This window comes from Puma concolor, unplaced genomic scaffold, assembly GCF_028749965.1.
Source record: "Puma concolor isolate L17-30 unplaced genomic scaffold, mPumCon1.1.hap2 unalloc_scaffold_27, whole genome shotgun sequence".
Taxonomy (NCBI): domain Eukaryota; kingdom Metazoa; phylum Chordata; class Mammalia; order Carnivora; family Felidae; genus Puma; species Puma concolor.
The window spans coordinates 528,336-551,301 of record NW_028240233.1 but is presented as its reverse complement, the minus strand read 5'-3'; the positions used below and the strand labels follow the sequence as shown (position 1 = coordinate 551,301).

The 22,966-nt window shown below is 47.6% G+C and overlaps 2 long non-coding RNA genes and 1 pseudogene across 7 annotated transcripts; 2 read left to right on the top strand and 1 right to left on the bottom strand.

The window, feature by feature from the left end:
* Positions 1-1,631: 1,631 nt before the first annotated feature.
* On the top strand, positions 1,632-3,009 carry LOC147571457 (leucine-rich repeat-containing protein 37A3 pseudogene; annotated as a pseudogene).
* A 10,788-nt stretch (positions 3,010-13,797) lies between these two features.
* LOC147571456 (uncharacterized) lies at positions 13,798-21,689 on the bottom strand. 6 transcript variants are annotated; one of them, XR_015247382.1, is made up of 6 exons: positions 19,969-20,006; positions 19,501-19,633; positions 18,406-18,547; positions 17,955-18,308; positions 15,598-16,025; positions 15,012-15,486 (listed from the first exon to the last, which is right to left on the bottom strand). It is a non-coding gene; the product is annotated as an uncharacterized LOC147571456 (long non-coding RNA). The 6 variants fall into 6 exon arrangements; XR_015247383.1 differs by lacking the exon at positions 15,012-15,486 and adding an exon at positions 13,798-14,577 and having other exon boundaries at positions 17,955-18,547; XR_015247381.1 differs by lacking the exon at positions 19,969-20,006 and adding an exon at positions 21,557-21,689 and having other exon boundaries at positions 17,955-18,547.
* On the top strand, positions 18,542-21,932 carry LOC147571455 (uncharacterized). The gene is made up of 2 exons (XR_015247384.1): positions 18,542-18,707; positions 21,552-21,932. It is a non-coding gene; the product is annotated as an uncharacterized LOC147571455 (long non-coding RNA).
* Positions 21,933-22,966: the final 1,034 nt, after the last annotated feature.

Here is a 22,966-nt window from a genome sequence, read left to right as displayed (position 1 = left end):
TTGTCTGATACAAGTATGGCTACTCCAGCTTTCTTTTGGCTTCCAGTAGCATGATAAATAGTTCTCCATCCCCTCACTCTCAATCTAAAGGTGTCCTCAGGTCTAAAATGAGTCTCTTGTAGACAGCAAATAGATGGGTCTTGTTTTTTTATCCATTCTGATACCCTATGTCTTTTGGTTGGCGCATTTAATCCATTTACATTCAGTGTTATTATAGAAAGATACGGGTTTAGAGTCATTGTGATGTCTGTATGTTTTATGCTTGTAGCGATGTCTCTGGTACTTTGTCTCACAGGGTCCCCCTTAGGATCTCTTGTAGGGCTGGTTTAGTGGTGACAAATTCCTTCAGTTTTTGTTTGTTTGGGAAGACCTTTATCTCTCCTTCTATTCTAAATGACAGACTTGCTGGATAAAGGATTCTCGGCTGCATACTTTTTCTGTTTAGCACACTGAAGATCTCGTGCCAATTCTTTCTGGCCTGCCAAGTTTCAAAAGAGAGATCAGTCACGAGTCTTATAGGTCTCCCTTTATATGTGAGGGCACGTTTATCCCTTGCTGCTTTCAGAATTTTCTCTTTATCCTTGTATTTTGCCAGTTTCACTATGATATGTCGTGCAGAAGATCGATTCAAGTTACGTCTGAAGGGAGTTCTCTGTGCCTCTTGGATTTCAATGCCTTTTTCCTTCCCCAGTTCAGGGAAGTTCTCAGTTATAATTTCTTCAAGTACCCCTTCAGCACCTTTCCCTCTCTCTTCCTCCTCTGGGATACCAATTATGCGTATATTATTTCTTTTTAGTGTATCGCTCAGTTCTCTAATTTTCCCCTCATACTCCTGGATTTTTTTATCTCTCTTTCTCTCAGCTTCCTCTTTTTCCATAACTTTATCCTCTAGTTCACCTATTCTCTCCTCTGCCTCTTCAATCCGAGCTGTCGTCGTTTCCATTTTGTTTTGCATTTCGTTTAAAGCGCTTTTCAGCTCCTCGTGACTGTTCCTTAGTCCCTTGATCTCTGTAGCAAGAGATTCTCTGCTGTCCTCCATACTGTTTGCAAGCCCAGCGATTAATTTTATGACTATTATTCTAAATTCACTTTCTGTTATATTATTTAAATCCTTTTTGATCAGTTCATTAGCTGTTGTTATTTCCTGGAGATGCTTCTGAGGGGAATTCTTCCGCTTGGTCATTTTGGGTAGTCCCTGGAGTGGTGAGGACCTGCAGGGCGCTTCCCCTGTGCTGTGGTGTATAACTGGAGTTGGTGGGCGGGGCCGCAGTCCGACCTGATGTCTGCCCCCAGCCCACCGCTGGGGCCACAGTCAGACTGGTGTGTGCCTTCTCTTCTCCTCTCCTAGGGGCGGGATTCACTGTAGGGTGGCGTGGCCCATCTGGGCTACTTGCACACTGCCAGGCTTGTGATGCTGGGGATCTGGCGTATTAGCTGGGGTGGGTAGGCGTATTAGCTGGGGTGGGCAGGAGGGGCAGGCTTAGCTCGCTTCTCCTTAGGTGATCCACTTCAGGAGGGGCCCCTCTTCTGTGGGCCTCTCATCTGCGCTTGGCTCCGGAGACTCCGTTCTGCTAATCCTCTGGCGGCTTTCTGGGTTATTTAGGCAGGTGTAGGTGGAATCTAAGTGATTAGGTCCCAAGTTTAAATGTCAAATCTTTCCAAAGAAATTGGAAACTGCCCAACCGCAGGAGAAGAGCCTAGACGAGGTTGAGAGTGTGGGGAAAAAGTTCCTGAGAGTGAACAAGGTCATCAAGGGCCCAAAGGGCATACGGAAAAGGCACTTAAAAGAACTGAGACGTCAGAACATCCAGAGGAAACAGAACGCCCAGCCGTCTGTGGAGAACATGGCCAAGGAAAGAAGGCTCAGGAGACCATCCCCAGGGGAGCTTCACGTGGCGCACAGGCCCAGCAAATTAATGGGAAGCTCCTTCAATACAGAGCCTTCGTTCGTAGAGGAGCACAAGGCAGCGGTCTCTTCTTTCCTGAAGCAATACTCTTTGGGCAGGCCTTCTGCCACCCCCGCTCCAAAATCCCCACCTGACGTGAAAAAAAAAAATCAAAAGACTTCATGTACAGCGTTTTTGTTTTAGAAGATGCAAATGCTAGAGTTAGAAATATGAAGGCTTTCGGGCCAGCCTCACACCCCAGAAAAACACACCGCTTTCATAAAAGTCGCTCCCATGTGGTCCACAGAACACCCTAGGCCAAACTGAATCGAAAGTCCAGAAAGGAAAGTTCACTCAGTAATAGACAGCTGCTTGCAAAGAGGCCTCCATCCTCTGCAGTCAGGAGCCTCATAAATTCCCCTTCACGAGAGGATTTTTCATCTCCGGGAGAACTGAGTCCTCAGAAAAATCCTTTTCCAGAATTATTTGCTCCTTCAGGAACTTACAGAGAAAACACTACTGCAGAGAACGCTACTGCCCAAAATGTTTCTGACGAAAATATTTCTACAGGAAACACTACTGTGCCAGCACAAACCCTCCCTGAATTCACAAACCGTAAGAATCTTTCCACTGCTAATTCTACTGTTACTGCAGACAACTCTATGCCGACCGTTAAACAAACCAATGATACACAATGGGAATACCACAATGCGGGCACTGGCTTGCCCCCAAAAGCCACAGGCTTCACTGTGTCAAAGGTGATCTGTTTGAAATTCCGTTAAACCAGCAGCTACAGTCCCTCATCCCCAACAATGACGTGAGAAGCCTCATTTCTCATGTTATCCGGACTTTGAAAATGGACTGCTCCGAGACCCACATGCAGCTGGCCTGTGCCAAGCTCATCTCCAGAACAGGCCTCCTGATGAAGCTTCTCAGCGAGCAGCAAGAAGTAAAGGTGTCCAAGGCAGAGTGGGATACGGACCAATGGGAAAATGAGAACTATATCAGTGAGAGCACAGAAGTCCAGAGTGAACAGAGAGGGCAGGAGTCAAGGGAGGTGAGGATAAATCCCAAAATGTGGGGTCTCGACATTTAGGTGGTTTAGGACATGGACCCAAGCACAAGGACCAGGGGCTCCTAGTCCGGGTCTTGTCTTGGCCACATAATTTTGCCTAAGGCAATGATCTGCCACTTTGCTCATTCAGGAAACAGTGCCGCTGTTCCCAGAGTAGACAAAAAGAGGACCTAACATACAAGATACATAAATTCTTGAAGAAAATGCTAATGATTAAGATTACATATCACATTAGATTTGGTATATTCCTTAAGAACCTATAAGCGATTCATCGGAAAGAATGGGGTTTTAGAGTCGTTAAAGAATAGTTAACTTTCATCCTATCTCTGTTTTCTAAAAACATTGTTCTTTCCCTTTTTTTTAGCTCACAAAAGTTCCAGGCTATGGCTATAACAACAAACTCATCTTGGCAATATCTGTGACTGTAGTAGTGATGATTTTGATCATAGTTTTCTGTCTCATTGAGGTAAGGACAACAATTAATTCAGATTCCCAGACTATATTCCTTCTTTATAATAGATTCAGAACCCACAAACTGAAAATCAAAGCCACTTTCCCACCTATCACGACCTGATATCCCTCTTCAGTCTGGAGGAAGGAGATAGGCTTTGTCCTTTCATTGCAAAGTATATTCCAGGGATTTTAAAAGGAACCCCACTGCCGGGAGACATCTGTGGATTGTAACCAAGATAACAAGCCATTAGCTTGTTCTGAGACATTAGGTCTAAGAAGGCCACAGTTGACACGATAGTAAAATTTCTTCAACTCAAAAAAATTATGTCGATTCGATGCACTCACCAGTCATCCTCCTCCTACCACTGATTTCTTTCCTCGTTGGCTAAAATGGTGAGAGAGAAATAGTCTTCACCTTCATGGAGCTATCAGTCATCTCGGAAGAAAGGGCATGGCTTAGAGATAAAAGTGTCATCTTGTTGATTAATTAGATGTACCTACAGCTCTCTCCTCCACTTCGCAAGGCATTGTGTAGACAGGTTCAGTTAAAACCCTGCAGCTAAAATCCTGCATCAGGCTACTCAAAGCTTGTCATAATTACAGTTGCCTATTCCTGGAGCTTGCCTGTTTACCTTTTATTCAATTATGTATGAATTGAATATATATTCAATATATTTATTCAAATATACATATGCTTATTATATATATATGTATATGTATATATATATATATGTATATATATGTATATATATATATATATACATATATATATATTGCCATCTGTCATGGCAACCCTCCATTTCAGCCAAAGCAGCCCCCCACCATCCCCTAGTCAGACCATGCCCATTCCTACTTTTGTTGGTGACTTTGCCCACTTGAAATTCCTTTATTTCACTCTGCTGGTGGAAGTCCCATGAGCCTTCAAAAGCCAACTCGAGTTCATCTTTCTTCACAAAGCCTTCCCCGAATACTGTAATACTCCTGGACCTAGTCCTTCTGTGAGATTGTCACCATTTCTTAGGGTCTACAGTGACGCATTCCCCTCCCCTGATAACAAAAATATGCTAAACAGTTTGTTAAAAGGCAGCTCCTCAAGAGAGAAATATCAAGGTCATGGATCAGAGCAGAGATATGTAAGGCTTCCTGGTCTCTCAGACTCGAGTAAAGCCTGACTGGATGTATTAACTGCTAAGGAGAAACATGTCTGTCTTCTGGAGGGTTGGTCAGTAGTAAAGGCATAGAAATGGTGAGGAAGAGACCAACATGGGCAGTGCCCACCTAGCCTTGCCTAAGAGTAGAGATGGCACCTCAGGCAGCAGATGAGAGTCAGGCCCACCAGCCGGGCTGTGCCCGCGGGGCAGATGGATGGATCTAGCTACCTCAGTCCTTTCCATTAAACACTGGATTCAGCTAATTACTTTTCTTCCACTTCTCTTCTCACCAAATAGCCTTCTGATTATACTTCAGCGTGCCACAGAGGCCTGTCTCCACAGGAGGTAATGCCCAATCATGTAGACACAGATGCCCTATCTATGGAACGGATGTTTTCCTTATTGTCAAGTCTTGACCTGACATTCTGATTTTGATCAATCCTGTGACATTGGTGAGGTGATATTGCCTCCATGTAGAAAGAAGTGCGTTCTCTCTTGATGAGATCAGGGTCTGATTTCTCAGCCTAAGAGCCTAGGAACTAGCGTGGGGTCAGCTTACCATGACCTCTGGGAAGAGAAATCATTGGCCATTGTCCAGTCAGTACTCTGCATCTTGAGGTGGCCTGCAGCCTTTTGCTTTTGGGGAAGTTCTATAAACTCCTATTGCTGTTTTAAATTCCTATGTGGTTTAACCTTGTGTGTATATTTTTTTATGTGGTTTCATTATTTCCTCTCCCTACTTAGATGATACACTTTTTGAGGTCAGAGACCATGCAGTTTTTTTCCTGTAGTGGACAATAATGATGTTCAAAGGAAGAGATGAGGCATTGTGTCAATTTCACAAGGAGGAATAATGCAACCTAATATTTATGTGAAGTAGCCTACAGAGTCCAGCAATAGACAGATCCGTGGGTGACTAGGACTTTTGAAATGTTACCTTTTAGAGGCGCCTGGGTGGCTCAGTTGGTTAAGCGTCCTACTTTGGCTCAGGTCATAATTTCATGGTTCAGGAGTTCGAGCCCTGTGTTGGGCTCTGTGCTGACAGCTCAGAACCTGGAGCCTGCTCTGGATTCTGTGTGTGTCTCTCTCTCTCTTTGCCCCTCTCTCACTCTTACTCTCTCTCTCTGTCACTCTCAAAAATAAATAAACATTGAAATGTTACCTTTTAGTATTCAAATCAGTGGACGAAAATAAATAAGTGGTAGTAGAACAACTGCTTAATTATTTGGGAGGAAAATAACAACAGATCCCTATTTCTCACCTTAAAAAAACATATTTCAGTCAATGTAAAAAAAGAGAAACAAGAACCCGCCCAAGTATTAGAAGAAAATAGAATCAATACTTTTATGATCTTGTGGTGAGAAAAAGCTTTGTGACCTGATACCACATGCAGAAACATTTGATAGATTTGATCGTCTTGTCTGATTTATGCTTGGAATAAACCAGACATCTGATTTAATCCCCACAGTCCTGTGAGGATGATATCACCATCCTTCTTTCATACATAGAAGGGGATCAGCTTAAGGCCCCTGTGGCAAAACCCAAAGCAGAACCCAGCTGTGCCTGCAGTCAGCCTGTCTCCTATCCCACGGTTCCGTCTCCTTCACGATAAAAACACTGACAAATATTTGAAACATTGAAATTCAGTGAAAGCCCTTGAAAGGATGAATATATCTCATATGAAGAGAGTTTTATAAATCAACAGGAAGAGGACAAACAATCCAGGGGATCAAGGGGGCAAGGACTACGATGAACAGGAGGGTGTGGACAGTCCGTCACCATATCTGCCTCATGGCTTATGGGACATGGGTCTTGTTAACAAGGCCTTTTCGCCTCATGGTATAAAAACAGTCTCTGATATTTTCTTCTGTACTCTTATAATATTTGTTGTGATTTATTTATTTTTAATCTGTATGGAATCTGTGTGGTGTTTTGGTACGGTCGAGGTAGGGGATCTAACTTTTTTCCCTTACGTAAAGATCCAGTTACTTTAAAATCTTTTATTGAATGGTTCATTCTTTCTTCATGGATCTAAAATACTATTTTTATCTGGACTCTATTCTATCAATCTGGTTTTCTTTTCCTGTATCAGTATCACGCTACATACTTAACTGCAGTTGCTCCGTAAGAACGTATTTTAATGTCTGCTCTGTGATCTTCTTTTTCATACAGTTTGTAGCTATGCTTGCACATTTTCTCTACCAAATGTCAGCTGGCCAGTTTTTGTTTAAAAAACTGTCTTGGGATTTGAATGGGATTGCCTTGACTTTGTAGGTTAATTTGAAGGGAACTGACATCTTTACACTATTCTGGGAAAATAGTGTCTCACATCATGTATTCGTTTCTTCTTAATGTCCTTCAGAAGAGCTTTAGTGTTTTCATCTCATAGGTCTTACCCATTCTTTGCTAAGTTTATTCCTAGGTACTTTATGCCTTTTTATTGATCATTGTAAATGGGATAATTCTTCCGTTTTTTGATTAATTATTTATGGAACATAGGAAAGTCATTGAGGTTTACATGTTGATCTCTTGATTTTATATCTAGCCATCTTACTGAATTCTCATATTTCTTCCAATAAAATTTTAGTTGATTCTCTTGGGCCTTTTAGTTTGTCTGTAATTTCGTATGCAAATACGTCTTAGTTCTTCCTTTCCACCACTCCATTTTTTCCCAGTGCATCAGTTAGGACCTCCTCAACACCAATGAATAGAAGCAGTGATAACACACATCCTACTCTTGTCCTTGACTTTAAAACAGTGCTGCTGTTTAGGTTTCTGGTAGACACTTTTCTTTTCCTCCTCCCAAGAATTTTTATTAGGAATTATCTGTCGAATGTTATCTGAGACAGTCAGTAAAACGTATTACCAGCTGCACACAAGTTAGGTGTTATTGAAGAGTCAAAGGACTATTAAACAAATTCCTGTCCTAGGAAAAGTTATCCTCTCACTGGGTAGAGAAGACCTAAAATGCAAAGGAATGAATAAAGATTTGGAGGGAGTGGTTATTGTGATGGGTAACTGTGATCATGTTTTCTTCCAAAACAGATTTATTCTCATAGAGCAGCAGCCAAGGAAGGTAAAGAAGGAAGCTCAAGGTAAATATTAGTCTGGCAATCGTTACAGTAGAATTTTAGAACTAGATTTTCAAACTCATCTATTTCAATCCCCTTGTTTTACAGCCAGGAAATCACCAAAGGCAGAAAGAATACATATTTGGCCTAATGCTTTGCCTGGATCCAGCAAAGTTAGCTGCCCAGCCAAACCCGAGTTAGAATGGGACTGGCACAGAGCACCTGCTCACTAGACCTTTAAAGAAAGATCATGGGGGGATGGGGGTGGAAATGTTCAGACCCGTTGCTGCTGGCGGTGGGCATCGGGCCTGGCCACAGACCTTCTCAGAGGCTCTGGAGAAGGGATAGGGAGGGCCAAAAGTCGTGGGGTGAAGGGGCTAGTCTTCAAGCATGATGGAAGGTGGAATACATGAGTCCGTCCTATAGAGTGGGGGGGAGACTTCCTTCTTCCTCCTTCTGGTTTTCGAGGCCCCGCTCTCCATTCCCTTTATCCAGACCCAATAGAATTTGAACTGGGAGAGACCTTAGATAATCATTTATCTCTTCCTTTTATAATAATGAGATGGAGAAGGAGAAAAGGAAGATGTCTTGCCGGACGGTTGTATCACTAGTACCACTAGAACCAGAAAGAAGATGGTTCCTTTCCAGTTGGGCATGTCTCTGACTACACTGTTCTTGGGCTGTGAACTGCATTTTATGTCACAACTCAGTGCACACATACCGTATAGACATAAGTCCCTTCTAAAACAAACTTACCATACACTCTGATTCTTTCTGTTCTGTTTGAGTTTATTATTTATTTGGGGGGGGGGAGCAGAGAGAGGGAGAGAGAGAGAGAGAGAGGGAGAGAGAATCCCAAGCAGGTTCTACACTATCAGCACAGAGCCAGACACAGGGCTCAATGTCACAATCTGTGAGATCATCACTTGAGGCAAAATCAAGACTTGGGCTGCTCACCTGACTGAGCCACCCAGGTACCCCCTATTCCGTTTGTATGCAAAAAGAGTATTTTGTGTTTTAGCGCTAGCCGTGTGTTTTAAGGTGATTTCACGACCCACTCCCTCATCTGCCTGCAGTGTGACAGTCAGTGAGCTAGATAACTGCTGGTTGGACTCAGGCATTCACTCGGTGCGATTCATCTCGTAAGGTAAAGCAGCTAGGAAAATGGAAACACCTCCCCACCCGCCAGCAAATGATGCCTGGGAGGCTAAGCCTGGCGGGGACGGATGTAAAATGCTTCTGGAGAGAGTTAGGTGCTTCTGCCGTGTGGTCACCCAGTTTGTTGACTGCACAAGGGCACTTGGCCAAGGGCCAGAAGGGGAGCAGGGTGAAAATCCTGCCTATACTTCATGTCAAGTTACATGCAAAGGTCTCCCAGGGACACTGTGGGGCCATTATGGACAGACACAGGACAATTCTGAAAGCCCAGCATGTATGGAATTATTTCTGAGATCCCAGGTCTGTGTTGATTTTGCTTGCTAATAAGACTGGAGAAATACATTGTGAGAGGCATGGAAAATGGTACGAATCACTAATTGTCTGTGTGTGTGTTTCCTTCAAGGGGCTTCTTTGGATCTCTGCTGCGTAAGAGATGCTCAAAGGAAAGTGACAGTCAGGTAAATCTGAGGAGGATAAAGTACCGTGGCTGGAGAAGGCAGGGGAAACGGACCTAACATTGTCCTTTCTGTTTTCTAGGAGGGCTTTTTCTGGAGAAGGCGGCCACTTTGGCTTAGGGACATGTACAGACCTCTCAATGCCACACGCAAGAAAAACATGGCACAGAAGCTACACGACAAGGATTCTTCTCATTAAGATGAGATTTTCCACATGGAACTAGGGTACGTGATTGGGGAAGATTTTCTCTAAAATGAGGCAATTATGAAGAGTTGAATTGTTCCTTTCGAGAGTCAAAGCCTTGGCATTCTTCTCCTTTTCCCAGGGAGCCTGGCAAAGCCACAGCAGAGAAGGCCACAGATTCCACTACTGAAGAGCTGGGTGACGAGAGTGAGACACTATGTGAGGTTGTCACAGAGTGAACGCCGTCCTGCCTCAGGCCACCTACAAAGTTTACTTTCCGATACTCGCTTCTCAGCATTGCTTATAAAATACTTTTTCTTCTCATATTGAAATGTATAAATCCATAACCAATTCTAGCCACGTGGTAAGGAACTAAAACGTAAACAGTTCAGAATTTATCTACAGACAACAGGGGCCACGGGCGAGAGAAGCAGGACTGAAGCCAGAGTCCCTCGTGGTAGCCAGGATTTCCGCAAGACACAAATGGGCAAAGTAGGGTGAATGGGGCGTCTTTCCCTCATTTCCCTGATACAGTCAGTCTCTGGAAACCGGACAACATATCTTTAAGGGGCTTAGACTATTAAGTTCATTCACAGCTTATTCTGGTGCTCTCTCCCCTGGCTCACCAAATACCAGTTACTCACAACGCGCTTGACCCCCTGCCCGTAGAGGATCATCTCTTTCTGGCCCCTCCGTGAGGTCTTTGGGGTTGCCAGAGTATTTGGATCGCTGAGCCTACCTCCACTGTCGGGCTGAGGCCTGTCTGTCTTCCCAAGAGCTCAAACTCAGACACAAAATGTGTAGCGGGAAGTAGGGTGTTCCTCAACCTTACAAGCTAGTAGACAATTCCCATTGGGTTTTTGTGTTTGTTTTCTTTAAAAAAAAAAAAAGTCCCCACCCTCAGAGAGCTAGCAGGGAGATGCTGGAGGGTTAGAGTAAAGAATGTGTGAGAGCAGTAATCACCCAGGACTGCCCTGCTCAGGCCTTTATTTCAGAAAACTTATTGGTGGGGGCACTTCCTGTTCACCTGTACCACACTAGCCTCTGCTGACCCCACTGAGGGTCGGATGCGTGCGGCTGGGCTCTCTCCAGTTCAGCCCAGCACCGCACCTACCACTGCTTTCCTACCCAGCTCGGATCAGGGCTGCACGATTCCAAGAGATAATGCAGCACAACGTGCAGAAGACGCAAACATCCCTCCACTTCTGCAGAGGAGGGCGTTAACCAGTCACATTTGGGATGTTGGGAGGAGTCGGGGTGCCTGGGTGGCTCCGTCCGTTGAGCATCCGACTTTGGCTCAGGTCATGACCTCATGGTGTGGGAGTTTGAGCCCTGCATTGGGCTCTCTGCTGTCAGCACAGAGCCCACTTCAGATCCTCCGTCTCCCTTTCTCTCTGTCCCTCCCCCCAGCTCACACACTGTCTCTCAAAAATAGATAAACATTAAAAATAATGAAGTCATCTATACTTTCTGAGTAAATGAATGACAGATTTTAGAAAAAGGACGTCAGAGTCAAAATACAGTAGTGAATAAAAGAAATCCTGAACGAACAAGGTTTGATCATCTCTTTTCTTAATGTCTGTTTATTTTGAAAGAGAGCAAGGGGGGAGGGGCAGAGAGAGAGGGAGAGAAAGAGCCCCAAGCGGGCTCCGTGCTCAGTGTGGAACCCGATGCGAGGGACTCGATCTTACGACCGTGAGATCACAGCCTGAGCTGAAATCAAGAGTCGGATGCTTAACCGACTGAGCCACCCAGGCGCCCCTGACAATCTCTTTACATGCCCCCAAATAAATGCTGGTGGCTTAGCGATAGGTGATGGAATATGGCACCAACCGCTGGCCACCAACAGAGTCCCCCGAGGGGACAGTAGGACTGGGGCACAGCCCAGCAGATTTGGCAGGGTTGGTAGGAACGGTTCCAAGCGGAGTGATTGGCCCATCAGTGCCTCTTTGGCTCTATTAGTTTGCTGCTGCTGGGCAAGGACACCTGTTCTCCGGGTGCCTGCTCCCGTTCCCCCAGCGTTTTAGTGAGAATGGCCCCCAAGTGTCTGTCTCGGTGTGGTGACTTCAGTGAGCCAACAAATAACTGTGTTGAAAGCACAAGACTAGAGAGTAACAGTAATCGGAAGCAGCGGCAGCAGCTAGTTCACTATTTGCTTACTTGGTGTCAAGGCCTGGGTTGGGCGTGTTGCAGTCTTAATTTCGCCCAACAGTCCGTGAAAACATACTTTATTATCCCCATCTGGCAGATAAGGGGACAGGGCTTAAAGGATGTAGGTAACCTGTTCAGGTGCCCAAAGCCGCAAATCCAAAACTGCCAGGTAGGGGTTTAATCCAGGCCTGTTAACTCCAAAGCCTGCTGACGGTTATACTGCCCTGCTGCAGGGTGCAGGGGTACAGAGACGTCTAAGCCATGGTTACCATCAAAGAATCAATAATTAGAACGATGAGGATGGTGGCAGCTACTGTTTGTTGAGCACCTGCTTTGAGCCAGGCGCAGTACCAGGCCCTGTAGTCACTCTTAGGTCACAAGGGCAGAAATTCCTCATGCCAGCCCAAACTCCTTAATGAGCTGGGTGGAGCGGGGGCTGGTGGTGACTTTTTGAATAAGAGAGGTGGACACAGAGACAGAGCTGACGAGAAACCAAGAAGACCCATCTGTGCATAGTTGGGCTTCCCAAAGTGTGGGCCGGGATTCCAGGCAACTCCATTCTCCTATTTTGGAATATTTCCATTAGCGCAAATGTGGTTCATAGAGTGAAGCTTAGAAAATGTTGTTTCTATAACACTACCTCAAATTTGCACAATACTTATTAGTCTCAAATGCCACCCTGCCATATTTCTTTTAATTTTTTTTTTCAACGTTTATTTTTGGGACAGAGAGAGACAGAGCATGAACGGGGGAGGGGCAGAGAGAGGGAGACACAGAATCGGAAACAGACTCCAGGCTCTGAGCCATCAGCCCAGAGCCCGACGCAGGGCTCGAACTCACGGACCACGAGATCGTGACCTGGCTGAAGTCGGACGCCCAACCGACTGCGCCACCCAGGCGCCCCTCTTTTAATTTTTTTAATGTTTATTTTTGAGAGAAAGAGAGAGAGAGCGTGCGGGCAGAGAGAGAGGGAGACACAGAATGTGAAGCAGGCTCCAGGCTCTGAGCTGTCAGCACAGAGCCCGATGCGGGGCTCGAACCCATGAACCACGAGATTATGACCCTCTCTGCCACTCCTCCACTCGCACTCTATGTCTCTGTCTCTTGCTCTCTCCAAAATAAACATTTAAAAAAATTTTTTTAAAACAACAATAAGCATTTATTCCTCAAAAAACATCTTTTTTAATGTTTATTTTGAAGAGAGAACAAGAGAGAGAGTACAAGCAGGGGAGGGGCAGAGAGGGAGACATAGGATCTGAAGCAGGCTCCAGGCTCTGAGCTGTCAGCACAGAGCCCAATGCGGGGCCCGAAGCCATGAATGGTGAGACCATGACCTGAGCCAAAGTCAGACAGACGCTCAACCAACTGAGCCACCCAGGCTCCCCATTCCTCAAAAGTTTTGAGTCAAATTTTTGGGAATATCTTGGGCACTTCTGCCCCTGGGTCTTTGGTGAGATTCTCAAGATACCACAGGGCTGCAGTCACCTGAAGGCTTGACTGAGTCGGAAGGGTCCACTTCCAAGGTGGTTCACTCACTTAACATGGCTGTCAAGGGGGTTGGAGGGAGGCCTCAGATCCTTGCCATATGAGCCTGCCCACATGCTGTTTGACTGAATGTCCTCACAGCATGATGGCTGGGTACCTCCAGAGTGAGTGAGCTGAGAAAGAGAGACAGAAATGACAGAAGGTAGCCTTCCTATGACCTCACCTCAGACGGCACAGAGCAGCATTTAGCAGTGACTTAGTCACTAAATCCAGTTCCCATTCAAGGGGTGGGAATTTAGACCCCACCTTTTAAAGAGAGAAGAGTCGGGGTGCCTGGGTGGCTCAGTTGGTTAAGCGTCTGGCTTCAACTCAGGTCACGATCTCGCGGTCCATGAGTTCGAGCCCCGCGTCAGGCTCTGGGCTGATGGCTCAGAGCCTGGAGCCTGCTTCGGATTCTGTGTCTCCCTCTCTCTCTGCCCCTCCCCCGTTCATGCTCTGTCTCTGTCTCAAAAATAAATAAACGTTAAAAAAAAATTAAAATAAAGAGAAGAGTCAAAGAATTTGTGAACATATTTTATTTTTTATTTTTTTCCAGCACTCATTCAGTAGATCTTTATATTTTTTCAATATATGAAATTTATTGTCAAATTGGTTTCCATACAACACCCAGTGCTCATCCCAAAAGGTGCCCTCCTCGATACCCATCACCCACCCTCCCCTCCCTCCCACCCCCCGTCAACCCTCAGTTTTGTGAACATATTTTAAAACTACCATAGCCAGGAAAACAAACCATTCTAGATATTTCAAACACACACACACGCAAAGGTTATACAAGCAATTGGTGCTCACCACTGGTGGGGCTCGCGGTGGTGAAGGTCAGGGCCAGGGGGGAATCGCACCACTAGCTCTCAGGTTACTTTACCACAGTTGCTTTCCATAGATTCAAAGTTGCTGCTGCCACTCAGTCAGGAAACTTCGGGAAGCCACTGCTGGGGTCACTACAGCCCCATGGCCCCAAGCCTGACTGGTGGGGAGTATGGACTCCAACATTCAGCCTGCATGTCTGCTGCTGCAGAGGAGAAAAGCATGGCTTCCGCCTCCTTCCCGCCTTCTAAATCTCACACAGGTACGCTTTATTGGCAGAATTCTGTTGCCGAGGGAATCTGTGAACTATGGTTCGTGGGTTTCCAGGACCTGCAAAGAAGGGGCTAGAAATGGGTGTCAAGAGCCAACCAACATTATCCAGCAAACCCCTCCTGATGGGTGGGTGTTCAAAGGCTTTGTAAAAGGGGGGTGGTGTCCACATGGAGTAACCTGGTGGTCGTGTTTCTAAGTCAGAAACCCTGAAAGGTGTCATTCTAGCTGGGCAGCAGGTGAGGTGCTGGATGCTGACGACATACACTCATTCCCAGAGGTGACTGGAGAAGCGCCTGGAGTTGATTCTTAGTTTCATCTCTGGAACGTTCTCACTGGAATTAAAGCTGGATGGACTATTGGCAATGCGGTATCTGAGAAAACATAGCCCCCATTCAAAAGGGCTGCCAGAGAAAAGATCTCCACAGGGAAACATGATTTCTCAAAATATAGCCTTTGGACCTCTATACGCAAACATCCCTGGGATGCTTACTTAAAAAGCTGATCCTGAAAATAATTTAATTTCAAAGGCTGTTGGGGCACCTGGCTGGTTCAGTCAGTTGAGCGACCGACTTCGGCTCAGGTCATGATCTCACGGTTCTTGGGTTTGAGCCCCACGTCGGGCTCTGTGCTGACAGCTCGGAGCCTGGAGCCCGCTTTGGAGTCTGTGTCTTCCTCGCTCTCTGGCCCTCCCCCACCCCCCTGCTTGCACCCTGCCTCTCTCTCAAAACAAAATATTAAAAAAAAAAAATTAAAAGGCTGATCCCGCACACCTCCCCTGATGAAGATAAACAAAAGCAGACACTACTTAAAGTAATCCAGACAGAGTTCAGTCAGTAACATAGTATTGCAGTGCCGTAGGGGAAAGGGTTCATCGTGAGCAGGCACCCAACTGGGAGTATTACAGAGGTGATGGGGTATTTCACAGGGAGAATGAGGGACTAGGGAAGGGAATGAGTGGGGGCTCTATAATCAGAAGTGAAAGATGACAAAAAGCAGGAAGGGACGCTGGCCCATAGGAGACCCATCTGGCTTTGCTGACACTTCTCAGAGTTAAGCTCCTGCCCTCTCACAGAAGCTGGGAGACAGGGGCCCGATCTTCAGGCGTCGGCTGGACTAAGCAGCCAATCCTTTAGACAGCCGGGAGTTTTGCAGGCAGGCACTTTAAGGGAGGCTAGAGTCCTACTAGGGATGCGGCCACGAGCTGCCAGCAACCATGCCCGTGGTTGTTCAAGTCTTCACAGGCCAAGCAAGGTTGAATCAAGAAGAGGGCTCGGAGGAGCCTGGCGAGCATTTGGAGAAAGAATCTGTCACCCTCCGAACCCACATGCCCACCCCTCCTGAGCCCATCCCCCAAACAGAGGGACCACTTCGACAGGCCTTTTTATGCTCACCAAACTACTGAAGTAGGACAAGGCGGACGGGGAGGTGGGGGAAGCAGAGGTTCTCCGGCTTCTTCAGGGCTGGAGGTCAGCAGGGATCTGCGAGCGGGAGACGAAGGGCAGAGCAGATTGAGGATGACCAGGAGGCTCCACTGGATTCTTAACCTGGGAGTCCCGACTGGTCATGCTGGCGGGCTCCTGCCCCCACGGAGGTCAGGGCCTCTCAGTCCTGAGGAGCACCAGGCACGACCAGCTCTGGCTCCTGTGGTCCTGGTGGGGGTATGTTGTTGAGACCTGGGGGATGGCGTGGAGCACCAGCTGGGGGGCGGGAGCACACTCATTCAAGAAGAAGAAAAGTCCCGAGGCCCGAAGCAGAGGCAGGAATGGTGCTTAGGCTGCCTGTGTTCCAGGGCAGTGGCAGAGAGCGGTCTGGCGCCACCCTGTGGAGGAAATGAAGATTTCAACAGTACAAAGGCCTCATCTGGATGAGGGCTACACCCCAGGGTGGTAGAGCAGGAAAACAGAAGGAGCCTGGCTCCCTGACATAAGAGCCACCGAACCAGCCCCAGATCCAGTACTTAACCGGATTATCATATGAGAGATCAAGAAGCTGCTTCTTAAAAAAATTTCTTTTCAATGTTGACTCATTTTTGAGAGACAGAGACAGAGCATGAGCGGGGGAGGGGCAGAGAGAGAGGGAGACACAGAATGTGAAGCAGGCTCCAGGCTCCGAGCCGTCCGCACACAGCCCGACCCAGGGCTCGAACCCATGAACGGCAAGATCATGACCTGAGCCGAAGTCAGACACCTGACCGACTGAGCCACCCGGGTGCCCCCAAGAAGCTGTTTTTTTTTTTGTTTTTTTTTTTTTTCAACGTTTATTTATTTTTGGGACAGAGAGAGACAGAGCATGAACGGGGGAGGGGCAGAGAGAGAGGGAGACACAGAATCGGAAACAGGCTCCAGGCTCCAGGCTCTGAGCCATCAGCCCAGAGCCCGACGCGGGGCTCGAACTCACGGACCGCGAGATCGTGACCTGGCTGAAGTCGGACGCTTAACCGACTGCGCCACCCAGGCGCCCCAAGCTGTTTTTTAATTTAACCCACTGTTGGGGCGCCTGGATGGCTCAGTCGGTTAGGTGTCCGACTTCAGCTCAGGTCAGGATCTCACCGTTTGTGGGTTCAAGCCCCACATCGGGCTCTGTGCTGACAGCTCAGAGCCTGGAGCCCGCTTCGGACTCTGTGTCTCCCTCTCTCTCTGCCCTTCCCCCACTCAATCTCTGTCTCTATCTCAAAAAGAAATAAACACTTAAAACCAAAAAGAATTAAAGGGCGCCTGGGTGGCTCAGTCGGTTAAGCATCCAACTTCAGCTCAGGTCATGATCTCGCGGTTCGTGAGTTTGAGTCCCACGTCGGGTTCTGTGCTGTCAGCCTGTCAGCGCAGAGCCCGCTTTGGATCCTCTGCCCCACTCTCTCTGCCCCTCCCCCGCCTGCACTCCCCCCCCCCCCGAAAAAAAGGATTAAAAAAAAAAGAATTAAAAAAAATTCACTTAACCCACTGTTGTGTCGGGTCTCTACTGCAGCAGCTGAACCTGTACGTAACCTGATAACGGAGGGAGTCCATGTATCTGTTATCTTTTGCCACAACAGTGCTAACTAATAAACCATCCTCAAAACTCAGGAGGCTGGGAAACCGATTCTCACAGGTTGGCCGTTACCGCTGTACTTTAATGCCCTGCTGGCTGGATCGGCGCGGCTTCTCGCTGCTGGTCCTGTCTCCCTGCGTTGCTGCCGGGACCCAGGCTGAAGAGGCAGCGGCTACCCAAGAGAAGCGGAAGAGAGCAAGCACTCTTGCTCTCTTCGAGCCTAAGCACGGAGCCTCTTCGAGCCTAAGCACGGAACCAGCCCCAAGCCCCAAGCCAGGGATGGGAAAGTACACTGTGGCCACGAGGAGACACAGCAGGAGCGGGGTTGCGGGGAGGGCCCATAATTCTCTCTCCCAGAATGTGACAGAGTCGTGGGTTAGAGGCTACGACACGGTGGCCCTGCTCTTCTAGGCGTCACCTACGAATGGCGCGGAGTGAAAGATAGCGTCCGTCCATGTGAAGACTCAACCGCAGTTCTCTGTTAGGTCAGGAGCCCTGACAAGACAAGAATCACATCTCCTTCCTCTTCCCAACGCCTAGTGCCAGACCCTGCCCTCAGGGCTGACTCGGGGATATTACTGGGTGAATCTGAGACCATTTCTTCACTCTCTGCATAGGATTCCTTATGTAATACAGACTGACCTCCTAAAGGTCAGCACACAGTGCTATGTGTTTGCCCCCAAAGCTGCAAAGGGACCGTGCCATTGGGAACTGAGATGTGTACCTAGGTCTGTCTACACCGCATCCTGGATCCACTGCCTCCCAGAGGGACCTCCAGAAGAAAGGACTTCTACAAGTTTAATATCGCAGACTCCACACTCCAAAGGAGAACCGCTTGAAGAGAGCCATGGTTGACGCTAAGGAATGCCACCATCACCACAGAATTCCAGGCACCGGGCATGTGGGTAGAAAGTATATTTTAGGGCAGTGACTCATGGTAAGTCGTTTCCTCCAGACCCTAAAACGGACTATTCCACGTCAAGCTGTCTCAGGCTCAGGCTGATAACAGGGCAGCCACAGGGGACCTAATGGGAGCTGCGTTGTCACGGTCCAAGTCTGTACACACCGCTTGTATAACCTGCCCAAGTTCGCAAAGACAATGTATCAGTCGCCGCTCTTTATGCTCCAAGTGAAAGAAATCCAACTAAAATATGCTTAAACCAAAAATGTCATACAGTGTATCGGCTCACATAACCGGGAAGCCTAAGATCTTAAAGCTGGCCGCATCTAGCGCTCAAACGTCATTCTCTCCGCAGCTGTCCCTCAGTTGTGCTTTCCTCCATGATGGCTTCAGGCTTCAGGATGCATGCCCCAAGACTGCAAAGATAGTCGTTAGTAACTCCAACTCTCCACTGAGGTTGAGCAAGCCTCATAAAGGAAAGCCAGTCTTCAAAAAGCCTCTGATTGGTCTGCTTGGACCCTGTATCTGGTAGGAGGAGACCCTGATTGGCCAGCCATGGCCACGTGCACCTGCAAGGTGGGCCTTAAACCAGTACTTAAGTCTCTGCTAGGGCACAGGAACTGAATAGAAAGTCAAGAGAGGGGTTGTCTCACGGCAAGTTGAGGGGGTGAGGTGACAAATGGAAGACCAGACATTGAGGCTAGATTGAACTAACCCTAAGCCTAAACTTTGAACAGGCTTTCACACGTTCATAGATGCTATTGCGAGTAAAACACAAATTCACTTAAGAGCAGGAGTGCCTTCATAGTAACTTTTGGTCTTTCTGTATTTTTTGTCCCAATTAATAGATATCGAAAGGATACCTACGATCACGAGCAGGTCCAAAGACCATTCTATTTTTTAATATTAGAAAGGGATTCTTAACTGCAGATTAAGAGAGAGAGTGAAGAAAGCAAGAAGAGAAGGGAGCCAGGAAAAGCCCAGCCCAGGAAGCAGCGAAGGAAGGTTCCAGGACAGCAGCGTAGGACAGGTCAAGGAGGTAGCCGAGGGGAATGGCACTAACTGTCATGCCAGAGCACTGGAGCGGAGTGGAGGAGTGATCGTGGCGGGCAGCACAGAAAGAGAAGGAGAAGAAATTAAACCCCGGGGGGTCGGGGGACAGAAACGAGTGCCATCGGACTACATGAGTAAGCTCTGCGGTGAACAATACTTGCCTAGTCACAATTCTGCAACCACTGTCACTCGTGGGGCAAGAGTGACAAAAGTAAACCCCAAGAATGGAATGGGTGGGGGGTGTTAAAGACCTAACTCCTTGCCTGTGTTGCCAGGACGTCCACAGACAGTGTCTAAAATGCATGAATCAGAGCACCTGGGTGGCTCAGTCGGTTGAGCGTCTGACGTCAGCTCAGGTCACGATTTCACGGTTCTTGGGTTCGAGCCCCGCATCGGGCTTTGTGTTGACGGTGCAGAGCCTGCTTGGGATTCTCTCTCTCCTTCTCTCTCTTTCAAAAAAAAAATTTTTTTTTTAAATCTTTTAAATGGAAGAATTAAGAGCTAGAAACACAAGACAGGTGGAGATAAGCACCCGAAGACCCAGCGAGAGGTAAGGAGGACCGAGGACTGGTGAGCTGGCCCAGGAGGGTGGGGATGGTCGAGGCAAGAGGCTGCTGCGGGTCATTCTGTTTCCTCACCATTTCATTTCGTACTATTTGAACTGTAAACTACGTGTGATAACATTTGGGAGGCTTACAGAGTCCATTCTTTTGTCAACTGCACCTCAAAGCTGTATTTGTGTCCAACTTCATTGAGATAGAATTGACAAATCATTTTTACGAACCCTTTAAATCCATTTCTTCAAGTAGAGTGGGAGGAACCAAGCTTCCTGCAACAGAAGCCATGAGAACATTACCTATTCCGGTTTCAAAAGAAATGGTGGCATTAGTCCTACTTAGATGATTTCGGTCAGAGACCAAGTAAGGATACATCTGGGGTTCCAACAAGAGAGGCTCTCACTCCAGTGCTCAAAGACCAGTTAGAAAACGGAGATCTGACTGGACTGGGTAGGTACAAATTAGCCAAAACTGTAATAATAATAATAATAATAATAATAATAATAATAATAATATAGCTAGTTATCCTCAAGTGCTTACTTCAGACCAGAAACCGTCCTGAGGATATTATCTTCTTTAATCCTCACGGCAACTGATATTTTCCCCAATTTACAGATGAGGAACTGAGGCTCAGATAGTTTGGGGAACTTCCCGGAAGTCACACACTCTGGCCCCTCTGCCTGAGGCGAAGGGGCCTCAGAGTGTTGTGATTTACTTCTCTTTTCTAACCACCAATCAAACTTAGAAGTTTCTATCTCTGGTGCCATCTCGAGGGGCCTATGAAAACCACTGACTGTGGCAGTGGTCTCAGGCCCACACTTGCTGGGTTGTGCTGGGCCCCGCGCTGTCTTAGGGAAGGCCTAGAAAACGGTATGGGGTAGAGCCGGTATTCAAACCTAAGCATTCCTGGCTCCAAAGCCCACTTGCTCGGCCACTGAATTATGCTAGTTCTCCAGCTAGAATCAGAGCTGGGTGAGGATCCCACCCGTAGTAATTATGAGTTGTATGGCCTTGGGCCCCCAAGTTCCTTAACCTCTCTTAAGCCTGTTTTATCATCTATGCCATGGGCATAACAATGGTGCTTACCTTCAGGGTGGTTGCTAAGGATAAATCAAAATTCCTATCTGGCAACTAGGAGCCTCTGTTTTCCACACCTGTTAAATCCCTTGCCCTTCAGCTCCTAGGTTAAAGAGAGATCCTCACATTTTCTCACCCTTCAGATCCACGGGTGGGAGGGCAAGAGACAGAAAAGGTCTGGGCCAAGGCTAAATGCTTGGGCCTCATCCCAGAGTGACTCTCCAGGGCAGGGGCGGGGTTCAGGAATCGACACCTTAGACCCCCGAGAAGTTCAGATGCCTGCAGTTCTCCTGCCTGGCTTTGAATGACTATGCCTAGTGCTTGACTCTGACAGACCAGTGCCTTTGTGAGCGTCTGAGCCCTTCCTGCGCTGGCCTCCAGCTCTGTCTGTGCCTCCTCCCTTTCCCCATTGCCCAATCTGTCTTTATCTCCCCCTTCCATTCTGATCCCCCTCCTCTTACTCTGGCCTTACTTCCTAGCTTCCTCTCCACCTCTCCGTGCACCCTCCCCTGAGCTCAGTCTGCATTCCTACCCACCAGCCGTTTCTCTACCAGTCTCTTCGCCGGCATCGGCATCGCCCTTTCCTGTGTCCACCCGGAAGGCTCAGATAAAAGGTGCTTCCGCCAGGATAACCTTCCAGGCCTCTTCTCTGGCACCATGGCACTTTGCATGTACCTTTATTATTGCTCAAATAACAGGGTAATGGGAGATTTTTTTTTTTTTCCGGCCTCAGACTACCTGGTGGACTCGTGGCCCATGAATGGTGGAAACGTGCGCCAGAGTAAGATGGAGAGAGGAAGACAAGCCCGTCGACTTTGCAGAGGGGCCGAGAGGCCTGAGAAGTAAGAGAAGACCAGGAGACGGGGGCTCCTGAAAAGATAGACAAGAGATTACCATGCGGGGTTCCCACAGCTTTTGCAGACAGCGGCTGCGTACAAATTCATTGGAAGAACTGAGGAATGTTGCTGGCTCCATCTGGGGGAGGGCATGCTTGTATCAAGACACTGATGCTCTTGATGTGCTATAATTATAACCAGAAACACTATCCTTTTGCCCAGGAAGCTGGATTTCCTAGTAAATTCCTTACTTTCCAAGTTGTTTAATGCTAAGATAATGCTTTGCTTCTGTGTCCTTATTTATTTATTTTTAATGTTTATTTACTTTTGAGAGGGAGAGCACATGCGAGGGAGGGGCAGAGAGAGAGAGAGAGAGAGAGAGAGAGAGAGAGAATCCCAAGCAGGCTCTGCACGGTCAGCGCAGAGCCCAATGCAGGGCTGGAACTCACAACTGTGAGATTGTGACCTGAGCCGAAGTCAGACACTTAACCGACCGAGCCACCCCGGCATCCCTCCGTGTCCTTATTTCTAACTTTCTGTTCAACTGTTAACCATACTAAATGTACTCAGATTCATCTAGTCTAAAATCGAGGAGAGGTGGTTCTCGCTCCTAGAGAGAGAATTATTGAAGGGGCAACCCGCACACACTCAGGTGCCACATCTTCAACAGCTGGTTTTATAAATGGAAACAGGCACTGGGACCCCTTCTTCTCCCCTTCCCAGAAAGGCTGATGGAGAGCCTGGCCCAGATCAGTGGAGCTTTCTTCCAAGAACTGTCCCGTTCCCAGACCAGCCCTGTAGACACCCCCAAAGTCCCCCTGAACCTGCAGATAGCAGTACCTCTCCACCCCACTACTCACCCCACACTCAGGCCCTAAGATCCCATTTGACCTAAGCCTGCAGGTATGAAGTGTCCAAAGCACAAGACATCTCTCCCCACCCCCACCAACACACACTCTTGACCTTCTGTTCCGAGTCCATGTGAAAGAGAAATATCAACTCTACCAAGTAAAGGAAACAAACAACTTGCTGGCTAGATGAGAATAACCAGAACCTTAAGCTTCATGCCTGGGGGCTGACGGGTACCTAAAGGTGCTCCCTTGGTGACAGCGGTGATCAAAACCTGTATGCTTTTCCTGAGAACCACCAGGCGGGAAGCACCTACTGCACTGATGCCCTCAGGGAGGCAAAACTAGGGTAGACGTTATTGGTCCGATTTTACAAGTGGGAACCTTCCGGGCAGGAGGCCAACAGACAGCCTCAATGGTAGATAGTGCTGTGCCCAGGCAAGGTCATGAACCCAGAAGGCGGC